Genomic DNA, 18,334 nt, shown 5'->3' on the forward strand with positions numbered 1-18,334 from the left:
GAGAACAGAGCAGATATTGTCCTGCCCGAGCCTCCCGCTGCCCCCGCCGCCCAGGCCACACAAATGGTTCTAATCAGCCCCCCGCGCTCTTGTGCTCAACGCTTGTGCCCTATTCTGGGACGACCACTCCCAGCCTTCAGCGCCCCCTCCTCGCCCACCCAACCCGCTGAAACAAAGGGGGAGGGGAGGCGCGGAGGGGATGGTACGCAGTGCGCAGACTCCGTGGAGGTCAGTCCCCACCACCCAGAGGCCCCAGGAGCAGCCGCTGTGTGGTGTCCAGATCCCTGTAGGGTGGGATTCGGGTAACGCAGTTCAAGGCCTGCAAGGCGCCCCTCACTTCTCTGGCGACCCTGTCTGCCCTTGGGGCCATCTTGCCCTGTCTCCAGGCCTAGGCTGCTCCTGTCTGAGCCTCCTTTGGGGAGGCTGACCCTCTGGACAGGAGGCTGGGCGCTGGTGGACACTGCGGATTCCTCTTCCAGCAGAGCTCTGGGTTCTCCGCTGAATCTAGTTAGCTTTACTTTAAGATAATTTTTTTTTTAAGTACTGGGGATGGAACCCAAGGGCCTTCTGCCTCTGGGCTACACCTCCAGCTCTATTTTTTATTCTTTATTTTGAAACAGGGTTTCACTGAGTTGCAAAGGGCCTTATTAAGTAGCCGAGGCTGGCGGTGAACCGCAATCCTCCTGTCTCAGTCTCCTGAATGCTGGGATTATAAGCATGTGTCACCATGCACAGCTTCTTTTTAAAAAATATTATTGGTGCAATGCGATTACCCATCATAGCAAGATTCTGATACAAACATGCAGCTTGGCAGAGGCTTTGCTGCTAAATATCCAGTGAGCTGATCACGCAGGCGGAAAGGCTGAGGGTCTCGGCTCTGTCTTGACTCAGAGGGGCCAATGGTTAAGTCCCAAGAGTTCCACAGCAGCAGAAAGGGGCAGGGGCGGGAAGCGAGGGCACAGGTGACTCTCCAGATGCAAGGCCCCAGGCTGACCTGCTTCTGGGGCAGATGGAAGACATCTTGTGAACTCCTCATACGGGAGGCGGCGGCGGCAGCGGGCTGACCAGCAGGGCTGTGTGGAAGGCCTCTGCTTAGGGTCGCCTGGTGTCTGCTAGTCTTTGGGAGACCTTTTCTGTTGAGTTTGCGAAGAGGGGTCAGTTGTGATGTTCCCAGTGTGCTCTTCTGGGGCATGGGGCTGGGCCCCCCACCTTACCTGCTTCCTCTCCTGATTTCTTCCTCCTTCCTCCTCTCCTTCCTCCTCTTCTCTCTCTCTCTCTCCTTCTTTCCTTCCTTCCTATCTTTCATTTTACCACCAGCCCCCCAGCTCCAGCTCGGAGGACCGAGGATGGTGGCTGAGGTCTGGGGGGCTGGCAGTGGACCCATCTCGAGGCTGCGGGATCCAGGTGAGAGGGGCAAAGTTGCCCCTTGTGTCTGTCTCTGGAAACAGATTCTGGGACAGATTTGGAGTTCAGGCTTTTCTTGTTGCCTTGGTCAGTACCTAGGAAAAGCTGGCAGAGAAAGCAGAATGGGGCAGAGGGGAGTGGAGCTGGCAGGTGTAGAGGAGTCTGCAAAGGCTGGCGCCCATGCAGGGACCCTCCATCATGCCTGCCTCAGCTGAGACGCCCAGGCCCCGCACTGGCCAGAGGCGGCGGCCCCAGGAAGGGCATGGCTCAGGCCGGTAGCTCTCTGTAGTGGGCACAGACCCTGAAGGGGGCGGCTGGCTGACCACACTCCCTGTACTGGGGACCTGGGCGCGCTTCTACACGTCTGAAAACAACTTCATTCTAGACCAACACTTCCCAAACTGTGCCCAGGACCCTGAGGGTTCTGTGAGGGCTATTAAGAAGGGTCTCTAAATTGTTTCAGAACTTCAAACCATCTGTGTTTGTAACAGACAGAAGGCCACAACCCACGGTTGCCTTGGTCAGGGCTGGACTCACTGAGCACACGCTGGGGGTGCTGGGCTGCCCAGGGAAGCCGGGGTCCAGAGTGTATCCCGGTGCACCTGTGGACTAAGGCAAGCCATTTAATCACAGCTTCTTAAAGTGGGGATGGAAGCCATTCGGGACGTCTGGGGTTCCCACTGGAATTCACTGAGATGATATGAGTGAAATTCTGGGCTTTGATTCTAAACACAGGGGTCCTGGGTGATCGTGATCCGTCACCATCACGGTGTGGGAACTGGAACTACGGTCCCCAGACTTGTGTGCCTCAGGCTCCAGGTCAGCCCGGGGCCCGGGGGACTGTTCTGGATACTTGGAGGTGGCATGGAGCCAGGAGCCTCCACAGCTCAGGCCCCTGCCCACCACCTGCCGCTTCTCCTGGCTGGTGCGGGGTGGCAGCTGGCTTCAGCTGCTCCAGCAACCTTGTATCTCCCTTTTAGGTTTCTGAATCACATACTCAGCTCTTTCTTTTTCTGAAACTAACTCTCTCTCTCTCTCTCTCTCTCTCTCTCTCTCTCTCTCTCTCACTCTCTCTCTCCACTTTCAACCTCACAGCTCCTGAGATCTGCCTGACCCCAGAAGCAACACCTCGGGTCCGAGCGTTCCTGGGGGAAGTCATTTCCTTCCTCCTGCAGGAGGAAGATGCCGTGATATCACCGGGGAAGAATGAACTCGACCGAGGGCTCTCTGGGGATGCGCTCTGACCCCAGTGGCTGGCTGGCTCTGCGCCCCTCTGAGTAACCAGACCCACCCCAGCATACCTTGCCTGGGCCACCCAGCCTTTCCTGCCCCCCACCAGGAAACCTTGGTTAAACATCACAGTCTGGGTGGGCTCCCTCCCATCGGGCTGTCCAAGCTGCCGTTCCTCCCCTCCAGGGTTAACCCTTTTCTGTAATTGGGGAACCAAGAAAGGGGGTGTCTTCTCTCATCTGAGGCTAGAAGGGGCCTCTGCCTTTCTGCTGGGGGCTGCGTAGGAGCTGGGTCCTCCAGCTCTGCCCGGGTGTGTGTAGGGAGTAGACCAGCTCAGAAGCACACCAGCCTTGCTTGGTGTCTTGCAAACCGCCAGTAAGTACTGGCTTAACAGGTACCTCGATGCGTAGGTGTGGCCAGGCCTGCCCTGCCCTGCCTGGTGCCACGGGCATTTGCCACGCTGCATCCAGCTTCTTTCTGGGAACAGGACCTGGAGTCTCCTCCAGGAATCACATCCTCCGCTGTCCAGTCTGCCTAGTCCAGGGCGGATGAGAGACCGGGTCTAGCAGTGAGAGTATCCTGTCCTCCCTGACCATGGTTATGGGTCCAGCCACAGCCCAGCAGCCCAAGGAGAGCACTTGATAAGAATCCTGATGATACCCTGAGAGAAGCCTTCTTTGTCCTGGGATTGCTAAGCCACGAGGACTTGGGCATGAGGACCTGGGATCTCCTTGTCACCTGTGGGAGAGCTTGCCTGGACACTACTGGTACAGAGGGGTCAGCAGGGACTCAGAGACCAAGGCCTGGAGACGCCGACTGAGCCATGCATCTGTGCTGCTGAAGCACGACCCTTGAGCCAAGAGAAGCAGCCCCCTCCTCTGATGTGTGCCTGGAAGTGGGCCTTTGTGATTGGCAGCCTCGGAGGCTCTTAACTCACAGAAAGCTAAGTTGAGGGACGCTTGCAAAGCTGCTTAGAATTGTTCAGATTTCAAACCAGAGCCTCATCATAACACAAACAGTCATCACAGCTGGCATTCATGGGTGGCCTATATGCCAGGAATTATATGAAGAGTTTTAAATATGTTTCCTGAATAAATCATGAAATCACTCTGTGCACTATAACTATCATCAACGCCATCACAGTAATGCCAACACCATGACCATCAGCATCATTATCATTGTTACCATCATCACCATCATCATTGTCACCATATCACCATTATTGCCAGCACCATCCCCATCATCACCATGACCACCATCATCATCATCACCATCATCATCATCACCATGACCACCATCATCATCACCATCATCACCATTATCAACATCATCATCACCACCATCATCACCATCACCATCATCACCATCATCATCATCACAACCATCATCACCACCACCATCATCATGGTTACCACTACCATTATCATCATCACTATTACCACCATGACTGTCATCATTAGCATCATCACCACCACCATCAGTATCACCATCACCATCGCCATCAGTATTATCATCACCATCCTCATCACCATCATCATCATCACTGTTATCATTACCACCATCAGTATCATCATCACGTTATCAGCACCAACATCACTATCCTCATCACCATCATCACCACCACTACCATTATCCTCTTCACAATGATCATCTTCTTCACCACCATGTCACCATCATGGCTGTCATCACCTTCACCCCCAAAGGCTATTGGGAAATGCACAAGGCTGGTTTGGGTGGTCCCAGTGAGTGGGCAGAGCAAATGCGCTTTGGGGCCAGGGATTTAACTGTCCTACTATTAGTGAGGCTCCTCATGACGGCAGAGGTGTTTCAGTGAAAAACTGCTGGGGATTTTATATACACATGTCCGCCCTTTGCAACAAATGTTTGCCGCCGATATGGAGGTGCAGAGACCAGCTCAGGATGGTTAAGAGTGCCACTGCCGAGTGCTCACAGTCTTGGGAGAGAAAGTAACTGCAAGCCCTTGGGTCAGGCTCAAGCTTTCCTATCCTGGTAGAACTTCTTTGCTGCAATTGCTGGGCTTCTTAACTGGGCCATTAAGCTTCCCTGGGCTGCGTGTTACCTCATTCTGAGGCTCAAGACTAAGTTGTCTGCGCAGGAGAATTATGGTTATACACTTCCAGCAAAGCTGTGGATTCTCCCTGTTTTCAAGGGGAGCGAGTCCCCTGTCCCGGGCATCAGCCCATGGAGAACAGAGACATATTTCCAGGGACCCAGCCCTGAGGTGTGGGGAACATCTCTTCACCGGCACTAGGTACAGGGACAGGGGCCTGGTGCTCCATGCTAATCAATCCCTCCTACCTTATTTTTTATTTTATTTTTATTTTTGGTCTTTGGTACTGGAGATTGAACCTAGGGGCATTCTAACACCAAGATACACCCCCAGCCCTTTTTATTTTTTGGAACAGGGTCTTGCTAGGTTGTTGAGAGCCTCACTACATTGCTAATGCTGTCCTCGAGCCTGTGCTCCTCCTGTCTCAGTCACTCAAGTACTGGGATTACAGGTGTGCACCACCATGCCTGGGTGGCTTGCTTATTTTAAGAGTGGACACACAATATAATTGATTTTCTCCTTGCTGTGCAGGTCTGTGTCTGTGGACAGGTGTGTGGGCCTCCATCACAGTCAGATGCAGGACTCACACCATGGTGGAAAACTCCTCCTGCCCCTTGGGGAGCCCACCCTCCCTTCACGGCCAGCTCCGGGCAGCCCCAGAGCAGTTCTCATTATAGTAATTCTGTCTCTTCCAGAACACCTCGTAAAGGAACTGGGGAGTGTGTGACCTTTTGACCTTCGGTTCTGCTCAACACAAGGCCTTTGAAATCCAGCTCTGTCATTTACCACGGTGTGTGTGTGTGTGTGTGTGTGTGTGTGTGTGTGTGTGTGTGTGACTGAGGATTGAACCCAGGGGCATTTTACCTCCAGGCAACACCCTCAGCCCTATTTTTCAAAAATATCTTTTTTTGTGTGTGGTACTAGGGTGTACCCCAGGGGCTTTTTTTTTTTTACCTCCGGGTTATACTCCCTGACAAGCAAAAATACCTTCATTTTGAAACAGAGTCACACTAAATTGCAGAGGGCCTCGCTAAGTTGCTGAGGCTGGCTGTGAGCCTGCCATCCTCCTCAGCCTCCCAGGTACTGGGATTATAGGCATGCGCCACCATGCCTGGCTAATGCATTTTTCCCTTTCTTTCCTTCCTTCCTTCCTTCCTTCCTTCCTTCCTTCCTTTCTTCCTTCCTTCTTTCTTTTCTTTCTTTCTTTCTTTTTTTCTAAGTAGAGATCGTTGCTTGGATGTGATTTTGACTTGTCTACTGGGGCCTTTCAAGGCTTGTTTGAATGCTATGGAAGATGTTGGTAGTTCTGTTTGATGGGGCAGTGATCAGGTTGGCCCACTGCCTGCTGAGCACGGCCCTGGTGGAGCTCGCTTGTTTATGCCAGGATATTGCCATCTGGAATGTCCTTGTGGGCCTGGCCATGGCTTACGTTATACTGCATCTTCTCCTTCTTTGCTATTGGGGATTGAACCCAGGGCATTCCGCCTCTGAGTGACCCCCCGACCCTTCTTGTGTCTTGTTTTGAAGCCGTGTCGCACTAGTTTTCTGAGTCTCACTCCTTTGCTGAGTCTGTGTTGAACCCGTGACCCTCCTGCCTCAGCCTCCCCGTAGCGGGATCACAGGTGTGGAGCACCATGCCTGACTGTGGTTCATCTTTCAAAGTCTTGGGCCTGCCGCTCAGGGTCAAATCCATGCAGGTGTAGTTTAGGGGTGAGCCAGAGGCTCACGAACGGCTTTACTGCTGCCTTTCCCGACCTCCCTCTCTCTGCAGTCTCCTGGGGTTTGCTGCACCCACACCCTGAGGCCTCCCCCTCTGGGCCTCTCCATGGAGAAGGCCAAGCCTGGGGCTATTTAATTTTTCTTTGCATTTCTCCTAACTGCACCCAGGTCTGGGGCCAGGAAGGCAGGCGAGAGAAAAGTGCCTGGGGCTCACCCCGATATCCTGGGACCACAGATCACATGACCAGAGGCTGTGGCTAGAGTCATTACTAAAGCGACGGGGTTGTCTGAGAACAGAAAATAAAAAGAAAGATGGGGTTCTTCCATCTCTCCTCACTCCTGAGCGCTTGGTGTTTGAGCCTGGACCCCGCATCCAGCCTGGGGTCACGTGGGGCCCAGCCGGGCATGCCGAGGAAGCAGCCAGACTCCCTCAGGCCCGGGGGCCGCTGCCCTAGAATCTGCCCTGCTGTGTGCTGCTCGGGGTGCTTAGCGTGGCTGTCAGCGCCTGCACCCATCGCAGCGCCCGTCGGCAAAGAGCAGGGCAGAGCGTGCCGTGTGGCTTGTCCCCACCCAGCGCTTTTATTTATTATTTATTTATTTATTTATTTATTTATTTATTTATTTATTTATTTATTTTTGGTACTGGGGACTGAACCCAGGGTCATTCTACCTCCCAGCTACACCCCCTGCCTGCCCTATTTTTTTATTCTGAAACAGAGTCTCACTAAGTTGTGGACGGCCTCACTAAGTAGCTGAGGCTGGCCTCGAGCCCGGATTTTCCTTGTCTCAGCCTCCCAAACTCTGGCATTATAAGCGTGCGCCACCATGCCCAGCTTGTATCCAGCTTTTTAAAAAAACAAAACAAAACAAAACAAAAACAATCTCAGAGCCGGGCGTGGTGGTGCACGCTTGTAATTCCAATACTTTGGAGGCTGAGACAGGAGGATCGCACAGGTTCGAAGCCAACCTCAGCTACTTAGTAAGGCTCTTAGCAACTTAGTGAGACCCTGTTTCCAAATAAAAATATAAAATAGGTCTGGGAGTATAGCCCAGAGGTAGAAGGGCCCTGGGTTCCACCTCCAGTAAAACACACACACACACACACACACACACACACACACACCAACAAACAGCAATTACAAAAAATGATCTCGACTGCTCCAGCGGGAACTGATGTGGTTGCAATTGGCAGCCTCCTAAATCAAAGCTAAAACAAAATAATGCTCATTTAAACTGAGCATAGTGGTGCATGCTTGTAGTCCCAGTACTTAGGGGGGCTGACAGGAGGATCACAGTTTTGAGGACAACCTCAGCAACTTAGCAAGACCATGTCCCAGTACCGCAAAAAAAATGGAAATAATATAGGACTGGAAGTATAACTCAGAAGTAGAACACCCCTGGGTTCAATTACTAGTACCAAAAGAAAGAAAAAAAATAATGTCCACTTACTTACCTGGGCTGGGGAAAGAATCCTGGACTCAAATGTGCTACCCCTCCCCTCCATCACCGTCCTCCACCCTTTGTGGGTTGTGCCCTTGGGGCCTGCCCTCCAGCATCCTCCTCAAAGGGCAAGGGGAACACGCATGCTGCTCTGTGCTGGAAAACCCGGAGAAGGAGCTCATTGGACTGGCTGAGGGCACACGCCCACTCCATGGGCCAATCATGGGGCTGGGGTGTGTGAGGGCCAGGGCGGGGCCTGGCATGAGCAGTCTCCCAGAGAGGGAAGAGGAGAAGGAAGACATTCCCTGTTGGGCTTCGTTCTTGGAGTGAGTGCCCCGGGAAGGCTAAAGTCTCTGGAGTGTGGGCATGCAGTGCTGGGGAGGGAGGGCCAGGCTCTCAGCCTGAGTGGGAGTCAGGAGGACAGCGGGCATGTGTTGGGGTAGGATTTTGGGGATCAGAAGTTTCAGGAGTTTTGCTTTTTGGAGATTGAACCCAGAGGTGTTCTATACCCCTAGGCCTTTTTCATATAATCTATATCTATATCTATATCTATGTATCTATGTATCTATGTATATATGTATATATGTATGCATATATTTGTGGTACTGGGGATGGAATCTTCAAGCTACACCTCCAGCCCTGTTTTTAAATTATTTTTGAAACAAGGTGATTCTCCTGTCTCAGTCTCTCAAATGCTGAGATGGCAAGTGTGCACCACCATGCTGGACTCTGTAGTCATCCATCTTAATGGAGCACAAGATGGTGGAGGCACACGTGCACACATCACCCAGTCAGCCCTTCCCCAATTCCGGCCCCATTCCCTCCCCCTCTCTCTTTCTCATGTTTAGCTTAGTGATTGACTTTGATATGTTTGTTAATGTCCATCATGAACATTGGAGAATTTCCCTCTTCCCCCTTCCTATCCCCTCATTTAGGTCGCCTTATTTGCTTATCTACAGTATCTCCTTCCTCGTCTAAAGTTCCCCTATGACCTATTCTCCCTAGCTTCTGCATATTAGAGCATCTGATTTCTTATTTTGTGTGACTGATTAATTTCACTTAGCATAATGTCCTCCAGTTCCATCTATTTCCCTGTAAATGATGTAATTGTGTTTTTCTTTATAGCTGAGTAAAATTCCATTGTGTACATATCCCACAGTTTTGTAGTCCATTCATCTGTGGATGGACATCTTGGCTGGTTCCATAGTTTGGCTATGGTGAATTGTGCAGCTATGAACATAGATACACATGCATTACTTTGGTAGTTTGGCTTCCATTCTTTTAGGTAGATACCCAGAAGTGGTCTTGCTGGATCAAATGGTAAATTTATTCCCATTCTTCTGAGGATTCTCCATACTGTTTTCCAAAGTGGTTGTACTGATTTGCAGTCCCACCAACAATCTATTAGAGTCCCCACTTCTCCACATCCTCGCCAGCATCTGTTGTTGTTTGTGTTTTGAATGATGGCCATTCTAGTTGGAGTTAGGTGAAATCTCAGGGTAGTTTTGTTTTGCATCTCTCTGATTGCCAGTGATGTTGAGCATTTTTATGCATTTATTGGCCATTTGAAGTTCTTTTGTGAAGTGTCTATTTAGTTCACTTGCCCATATTTTGATTGGGTTATTTTTTTCTTAGTGCGAGTTTCTTGAGCTCACTGTATATTCTAGATATTAGTCCTCTATCGGAGGAGTAGGTGGCAAAAATCTCCTCCCATTCTGTTGGCTCTCGATTGAGGTTCTTGATGGTTTCCTTTGCTGTACAGAAGCTCTTCAGTTTCATGCAGTCCCATGTATTAATCTACCTTTTAGTTTCTTGTGCTTTTGGGGTCTTGTTGAGAAAGTGTTTATCTGTGCCTATGTATTGCAATGTTGGACCTATGCCCTCTTCCAGGAGCCTCAAGGTCTCTGGCCTAATTTCCAAGACTTTGATGCATCTTGAATTGACTCTTGTGCAGAATGAGAAAGTGGGTTTATTTTCATTTTTTTTGTATTTGTGTAACCAGTTTTGCCAACACCATTTGTTGAATAGGCTTTTTTTCCAATGTATATTTTTGGCCCCTTTGTCAAAAATCAACTGGTTGTGTGTGGATTTGTTTCTGAGGCTTCTATTTTGCTCCATTGTTCTATGTATCTGTTTTTGTGCCAGTACCATGCTGTTTTTAATACCACGGCATTGTAGTATATTTTAAAGTCAGGCATTGTGATTTCTCCTGCATGGTTTTTGTTGCTGAGAACTACTTTGGCTATTTTTTGTTGTTGTTGTTCCAAATGAATTTAAGGACTGATTTTTCTATGTCTGTAAAGAATGACCTTGGTAATTTAATGAGTATTGCATTGAATCTGTAGATCACTTTTGGAAGTATGGCCATTTTGATGTTATTTTTTCTGCTTCTATGAACATGGAAGATCTATCTTCTAAGGTCTTCTTCGATTTCTTTTTTCAATGTTTTATAATTCTCTTTGTAGAGGTTTTTACTTCCTTGGTTAAGTTTATTCCTAAGTATTTTTTTTTGTGGGATATCCTGAGTGGAAGTGTTTTCTGGATTTCTTTCTTAGTGGATTTATGGTTGGTATACAGAAAAGCTTTTAATTTTTTAAAAATGATTTTGTATCTAGACACCATGCTGAATTTATTGATTAGTTCTATAAGCCTTTTGGTTGAGTTTGTTGGGTCTTCTAAGTATAGTATCATGTCATCTGCAAATAGAGATAGTTTTAGTTCTTTTATTCTTAGACTTACTCCTTTGATGTCCCTTTCTTGCCTTATTGCTTTGGCTAGAGTCTCAAGTACTATATTGAGATGATAATGCACATCCTTGTCTTGTTCCTGTTTTAAGGGAGAATTCTCGCAGTTTTTCCCCATTTAAAATGATGTCGGCTGTGGGCCAATTGTAGACTGCCTTTACGATGCTGATCATAAAGGCCATTCTGATTTTCTGCAGTGCTTTTAGCATAAATGGATGTTGGATTTTGTCAAATGTTTTTTCAGTGTCTATTAAAATGATTATGTGATTTTTGTCTTTGGTTCTGTTTATGTGAATTACATGGATAGAATTTTGCATGTTGAACCAGCCTTGCGTCCCTGGGATGAACCCTGCTGTGTCATGGTGTATTATTCTCTTAATGTGTATTGAATGCGTGTTGCTAGTATTTTGTTTAGCAGATGTGCATCCAAGTACATCATTAATATAGACCTGTAGTTTTCCTTCCTTGAGCTGTATTTATTTGGTTTTGGAATTAACGTGATGTTGGCTTCATAGAATGTATTTGGGAGAGTCCCGTTTCTTTTTATTTTACAAATTAGATTGAGGAGTATCAGGATTAGCTCTTCTATAAAGATTTTATAAAATTCACTTGAGAAACCATCTGGTCCTGGGCTTTCCTTTGATGTTAGACTCCTTATTGCTATTTCAATCTCTTTGATTGCTATTTGTTGGCATAAAATTTTCTATCTCTTCTTGACTTAGTTTAGGAAAGTTGTATTTATATAGAAAATTGTCAATTTCTTCCAGATTTTTTATTTTTTGGAGTATAGTTTTCCAAACCTCTGGATTTCTACACTATCGGTGGTAATATCTCCTTTTTCATCTCTTATCTTTGTAATTTGGATTGATTCTCTCCCTTTTTTTTTTTGGTTAAGTTGGCCAGTGGTTTATCTATCTTGTTAACTTTTTTGAGAAGCCAGCATTTGGTTCTGTTGATTTTTTAGGTATTTTTAAAATTCTCTACTTCATTGATTTCTGCTCTGAACTTAGTAATTTTCTGTCCTCTACTGGCTTTGGGGTTAGACTATTCCTGGTTTTCAAGGGTTTTGAGGTGTGTCATTAGGGTATTTATTTGGTGATTTTCTGTTGTTTTTATGTGGGCATTCAGTGCTCTGATTTTTCCTCTTAATACTACCATCAAAGTGTCCCAGAGGTTTTGATATGTTGTTTCTCTATTTTTGTAGGTTTCTAGAAATTTCTTGATTTCATCCCTTATTTCTTCTATGACCCATTCTTTTTTTTTGTGGTATTGGGGTCCTGGAAACCCTTCTACCTCTGGGCTACACTCCCAGACACCTATTGTTCTATATTTTTATTTGGAAACAGGGTCTCTTAAGCCAGCGAGACTACCTTCAAACCTGTGCGATCCTCCTGTCTCCGCCTCCCAAGTGCGAGAATTACAAGCGTGCACCACCACATCTGGCTCTATGACCCATTCTTCATTCAGCAGTGTGGTGTTCAGTCTCTACATGCTTATGTGGTTTATTTGGTTCTAATATAGTTGATTTCTAGTTTCGTTTCATTATGGTCTGAAAAGACACAGGAAAGTGTGTCACATTTTTTGAATTTGCTAGTGCTCACTTTGTGGTCCAGTATGTGATCTGTTTTGGAGAAGGTTCCGTGAGCAGCTGAGAAAAATGTGAACTCTGTTGTAGTTGGGTGGAATATTTTATATGTATCTAATAGCACTGACTGTTTGGTTGATGGTGTTCTTTAGGTCTGAGGCATCTTTATTGACCTTTGTCTGGAAGATCAGTCTAACAGTGTGAGAGGGGTTTCGAAGTCTTCCAGTATTATTGTTTTGGGACTTATGTGTGACTTAATGTTGCAAAGAGTTTGTTTTGGGGGCATAAATCTTGATTAACATTATTTCTTCTTGCTCGATTATTTCTTTTACTAGTTAAAAATGACCTGCTTTGTCTTTTCTAATAAGCTTGGGCTTGAAGTCTAACTTGTCTGATATCATAGTTTCTACTCCTGTTTGTCTTCAAGTTCTATTGGCATGGATTACCTTGATTCAGCCCTTTACTATCTTTACTTGTAAGGTGTGTTTCTTGTAGGCAGCAGATACAAAAAAGGGATTCTGATTTTTAATTCATTTTGCCACTTTATGTCTTTTTATTGGGGAGTTGAGGCCATTTATGTTCAGTGTGATTATTGAGAGATGGGTTTTAATTCATAACATATTGAGATTTAACTTCTGTTTGAGATAGTATTTGTTCTTCTTTGCTAAGTTATTTGCTGGGTGGATATTCTTGTGTCTCTGGTTCTGGCATGCATTACTTATTTCTTCTTTGCAGTTAATCTCTTTGAGTATTTTCTCTAGTGCTGGTTTTGAAGACATAAATCCCTTCAGCTTCTGTTTGTCATGGAAGATTTTTATTTCCCCATCTAATTTGAGAGATAGTTTTTCTGGGTAGGAAATTTTTGGCTAAAAATTGTTTTCTTTCAGAGTTTGGAATAAGTTACTCCAGGCCCTTCTGGCTTTCATGACTAGTTTTGATTTTAAATGGTTTGCCTCTGAATGTCACTTGGTCTTTTTTTTTTTTGTGGGTCTGGGAATGGAACCCAGGGGCATTTGACCTCTGAGCCACACACCCTGCCCTATTTTTATTCTTTATTTTGAAACAGGGTCTCACTAATTGCGGAGGGCCTCACTAAGTAGATGAGGCTGTCCGCGAACTGCAATCCTCTGTTCTCAGCCTCCCAAATGCTGGGATTACAAACGTGTGCCACCACGCCTGGCTGTTCTTTTGTTTTTGTTGCCTTTAAAATTCTCTTCTTGGCTTCTACCTTGGTCAGTTTGACTATTATGTGGAGTGGTGATCCTTTTCTCTGATCTTGTCTAAAGGGAGTTCTATGTACCTGTGTATCAATCTCTTTTTCTATGTTTGGAAAATTTTCTGATATTACTTCTTTGAAAAGATTGCTGATCCCTTTGGTTTCACCTTCTATTTCCTCTTCTATGCCAATTATTCTTAGGTTAGCTTATTATTTATTTATTTATTTATTTATTTTGGTGGTACTGGGGTTCCTGGAAGCCCTTCTACCTCTGGGATACACTCCCATGGGCTACACTCCCAGACCTATTTTTTTACCTTTTTATGTGGAAACAGGGTCTCTTAAGCCAACAAGGCTGGCTCCGAACCAGCGCTATCCTCCTGTCTCCGCCTCCCAAGTGCGGGGATTACAAATGTGGGCCACCACGCCCGGCAGGTTAGCTCTTTTAAAATGGGCCCATATTTCTTCAATGTCCAATTCATGCTGTAAATTGTTTTTTTCTAAGTTATAGACTATATGCTTGTGTTGGAGTGATCATCTTATAGGAGTGAGATTCTATTCTCCATGTAGTCTAATCGATTGTTGATAGTTTGAATTGATGCCTTCACTTCAATGATTGCATCCTTATTTCTTTTAGACTCTCTCTAAATTCTCTTTGGAAGTTCTGTATTTTCTCTACAGTTACATTCCTGATTTGACCTTCTAGAGATCTCTGCGATTCTGTCATCAGGTTCTCTTATTGTGGTGTTGTAGTAGTTCATTGCTTCCTTGTTATTTTTCCTTTTCATGATTTCAGAAGTTTGTATCTGTTGCTTTTGATAGTTTTCTCTCAGTCGCTAGGTGTCAGCTGGTATATCCAAGGGCAAGGGCAAGTTGTGTTGTATTCAACAGTGAAGGTTGAGTGAGGAGGGAAGTGATGTCATAAATGCAGGAATAGGGTAAAGACACAGAGAGGATAAAATAGAATGAGAGTATGAGTTTGGTAGTACATAGTAGAGATTAGAAATAGTGAATATGTTGTAGTATCCTAGTAACCAATATAGAGTTTTTAGTATAGATATGAAGTAGAATTAATACAAGAAGAGAAAAGAAGAGAGAAAAAAGAAAAAACAAAGAAAAGGGATGGAGAAAAGAGAGTAGGTATGTACAAGGGAAGAAGCTTGGGAAAGGGGTTGGGATTAGAGGAAATGAGTATACACACATGTAAAACAACAACAACAACAACAACAAATTAATGCAACCCTACAAATATATGACTATTCAGCAGACTGAGCCTCTGGAGTCTCTCTCTGTGCAGATACCGAGTGCCATTGGCACTTTTCCTGCTGCAAGCCTGGTTCCGAGTCTTCTTAGTCTATGAAGATGGCCAGTATCAATGATGTTGGATTTAGCGTTAAGCATAGAACACCTTCTATGCTTTCCACAGATGTGGAGTTTCAGTCTCTCCTTGCCTCTGTAGGTGGTGGATGCCTCTGAGACCAAACTCAATGTAAGAGTCTCTTTTGTACAGCTAAGGCTGGCCTGGTCTCCCCGTTCACCACAATTGGGTGGTCTCTGCTGATCCTGGTGATCTTACTATTTGGATTTAGTGTTAAATGTAGGTCTCCCTTCACACTTTCTACTGATGCAAAGTCTCTGTCTGAACCTCTGCTATGTCCAACAGCAGACTCCACTCCCACCTTCACCAGGTTGAACTGCAAAGTCTCAGACCTAGGGAGTTTATCGTGGCTGTGTGAGTTCCTGGAGGCACCACGCTAGGTGTTCTCCTGCTGGGATGGTGGCTTCACTTACGGTGTTGTTGAGCACTGGTCTGGATCTCTGGAGTATGTGGTGAGCTCAGCCGCCATGCTGCAAGTTGTAGCCGGTGTTTGTGCAGGAGGAACTGATGGCTTACAATTCCGATGATCTGCAGCTGCTCACTTCAGGTCTTTGGTTGTTTTCCTGTTCATCTCTGGAGCTGGGTGCAGTGAGGCAAGATGGCACTGCTGTGGTGCCCTTGGCCACGAATCAGGTGGGTTTCTTTTCTGCTCTCTGATTGCTTTTTTTCTTTCACTTTTACTTATCATGCTCTTTTTTTATAGTTATGGTGTTTCTGGCTTTTATAAGAAGACTGTTTTTAAGGCAGTGGAGATTGGGTGTCTGCAGGACTGGTATATGCTGCTTCCCTTGCTCACCATTTCCCCAGAAGTCTTCCCAGGCCTTTTTATTTTGAAACAGGGTCTCACTATGTTGCTGAGGCTGGCTTCGAACTTGTGATCTTTCTGTCTCAGTTTCTCAAATACTGGGATTACAGGTGTGTGCTACCATGCCTGGCTTGGTGCCTGGAGGTTTTGAAAGTAGCAAGAAAAGCATGCTGGTCATACCTCAGTGAACAAGATATTGTCCCTGATGTGCCCTGGTGGCTCCAACCTCTGTGGAGGAGGGTTGCTAGTAGGTTCCTAAAGAGTGCGCAGGCTCTGGAGGGCTCGGAGCTAGCCTGACGCTGCTACTTATGAGTTGCGACCTCAGCCTCCACCTTTTTGTTTTTAATTTAATTTTTTTTTGGTGGTACTGGGGTTCCTGGAAGCCTTTCTACCTCCGGGCTACACTTCCAGACCTATTTTATATTTTTTATTTGGAAACAGGGTCTCTTAAACCAATGTGGCTGGCTCCGAACAAGCACGATCCTCCTATCTCCACCTCCCAAGCTCAGGGATTACACACATGCGCCACCACGCCCGGCAAGCCTCTGCCTTTTTGAAGTGGGAACAACGTGTGTATGCACAGACACGCAACAGCAAATCCCACTATCGTGCGTAATCAAAGTGCAACAATGAACAAAACAGGTCCAGTGGCAATGTGGTGGTGGTGGTGAGACCTCAGCATCATTAGGAAGTGGTGTGAGGCAGGGATGTAAGCCTTGCAGGGGTGTTTGAAGCAGAGCAAGTCTCTCCAACAGGATCCCTGTGTTCACCTTCATGACCACACCCCTCCCTCCATCCTGTCTCCATGGAATCCTCTAATCCATCCTATGTCTCTAAAATTTTGTCCTTTTTTGGGGGGATGGAACCCAGGGCATTCTACCTCCAAGCTACTCCCAGTCCTTTCAGGCGTGGTGGCGCACGCTTGTAATCCCAGCATTCAGGAGGCTGAGACAGGAGGATGGTGGTTCGCGGACAGCCTCAGCTACTTAGTGAGGCCCTTTGCAACTCAGTGAGACCCTGTTTCAAAATAAAGAATACAAAATCGGACTGGGGGTGTAGTTTGGAGGTTCTGTCCCTGGGTTCCATTCCCAGTACCGGGAAAAAAAAAAAGCATAAATATTGGAAGATACAGGCACCTCTGTGTGTCAATAGCGTGTGCCTCTCTGCCAGGGTCTAGCCCTAGCAAGAGTTGGAGGCGGCCATGTCAAGGTCCTGGTATCTGTGCATTCACCTGCTGAGTGACGCCTGTGCGCCTTCCCTTCTGGTGACCATGAAAGGAGCTGTTCTGAACATTCATGTAGCGTTCACCTGAACCTAGGCTTCTCTAGAATGAGGAGCCAGGAGCGTGTTGACCTGTGTGTAAGCACCTCCTTCCCAGCCAGGGAGCTGAGGCTGGGGGGACTGGACCCCCACACCTGGCAGGTGGGGCGGGTCAGAGCAGCACCTGGGTCTGTCTGAACTCTTTCCTGACTTCTCCTGGTCTTCATCTTGGCTCAAATCCAGCACTGAGGGCCGCAGGGTACAAAGAGACTCAGACCACGGTCTTCTCTGATGTGGCTCTGGGCGTGCGCCCCCTCCTCAGGCTGCCGCTGACACGCCCCTCTTCCTGTTCCTGTCCAGGGCACGGTGTTGTCCTGGGTGCGTCTGGTGTTGTCCTGGGTGCGTCTGCTGTGCCGTCACTCGGGGCCTGGGGGCTCTGGCGGCCTGGGGTGGAAAGGTCTCCCTAGCTCAGCGAGTGGTTAGGCCCTGGCCAGCGGAGTGGTTTAGGAGTCTGAGCTTTGCTGTTGTGAAGGCTGGCCAGGCTGCCGGGCTGGGAGAGGGCTGCCCACTGAGAAGGAGCCTGAAAATGGGGGTCCGGCGAGGGGTCCCGGATGAGCCTGCCTCACTCTGCTTCCAAGGGGGCGTGGCGTTTCTTTTGGACAGAGACTCCTTGGTAGCTTAGCTTCTAGGTTTTGTTTTATCACTTTCAAGGCTTCTCCACCCCACAGTCCTCTTTAGTCATATTTTAAATTTTGTTTGTGGGACTAGGAATTGAACCTAGGGGAATTCTACTTCTGAGCTAACACCCCAGGTTTATTTTATTTTATTTTTTATTTTTTTCAGTACTAGGGATTGAACCCAGGGGCATTCTTCCTCTGAGCTACAACTTCGACCCTATTTTTTTATTCTTTATTTTGAAACAGGGTCTCACCGAGTTGCGAAGGGCCTCACCAAGTAGCTGAGGCTGTCCGCGAACCGTGATCCTCCTGTGTCAGCCTTCCAATTGCTGGGATTACAAGCGTGCGCCACCACGCCCGGCTTCCCCTATCCCTTTTTAAAACAGGGTCTTACTAAGTTATTGAGGACCTCACTAAGTGCGGAAGCTGGCTTTGAACCTGCAATCCTCCCATTTTAGCCTCCCAAGTACTGGGATTATGAGTGTGTGCCACCTCGCTGATTTCCCTTTAGTTTTTACCTCTGGGTTTAAGGAAGTAATTTTCAGGTGGCGACTGTACTCAAGATGGAGGGCCTTTGAGCTCCTCAGGCGTGTTCTTGGTCCACAATAGAGCTGTGGTGGGCTTCCCTTCCCCACGTCCTGTTCAGTCTCAGCATCTGCTGCTAATGGTCTCAGAGAGAGAATGCACTGCAGCACCTTCCCTCTGGCTCCTGGCAGGTGGGACTGTATTCGTATCAGCTGTGTACCTATCACCTGCAGGGGCTTTGCCAACCCTGAATGGCAGAGAGGAAGTCTCCTTTTAAAGA

This window comes from Muscardinus avellanarius (assembly GCF_963383645.1).
Source record: "Muscardinus avellanarius genome assembly, chromosome: 10".
NCBI lineage: Eukaryota > Metazoa > Chordata > Mammalia > Rodentia > Gliridae > Muscardinus > Muscardinus avellanarius.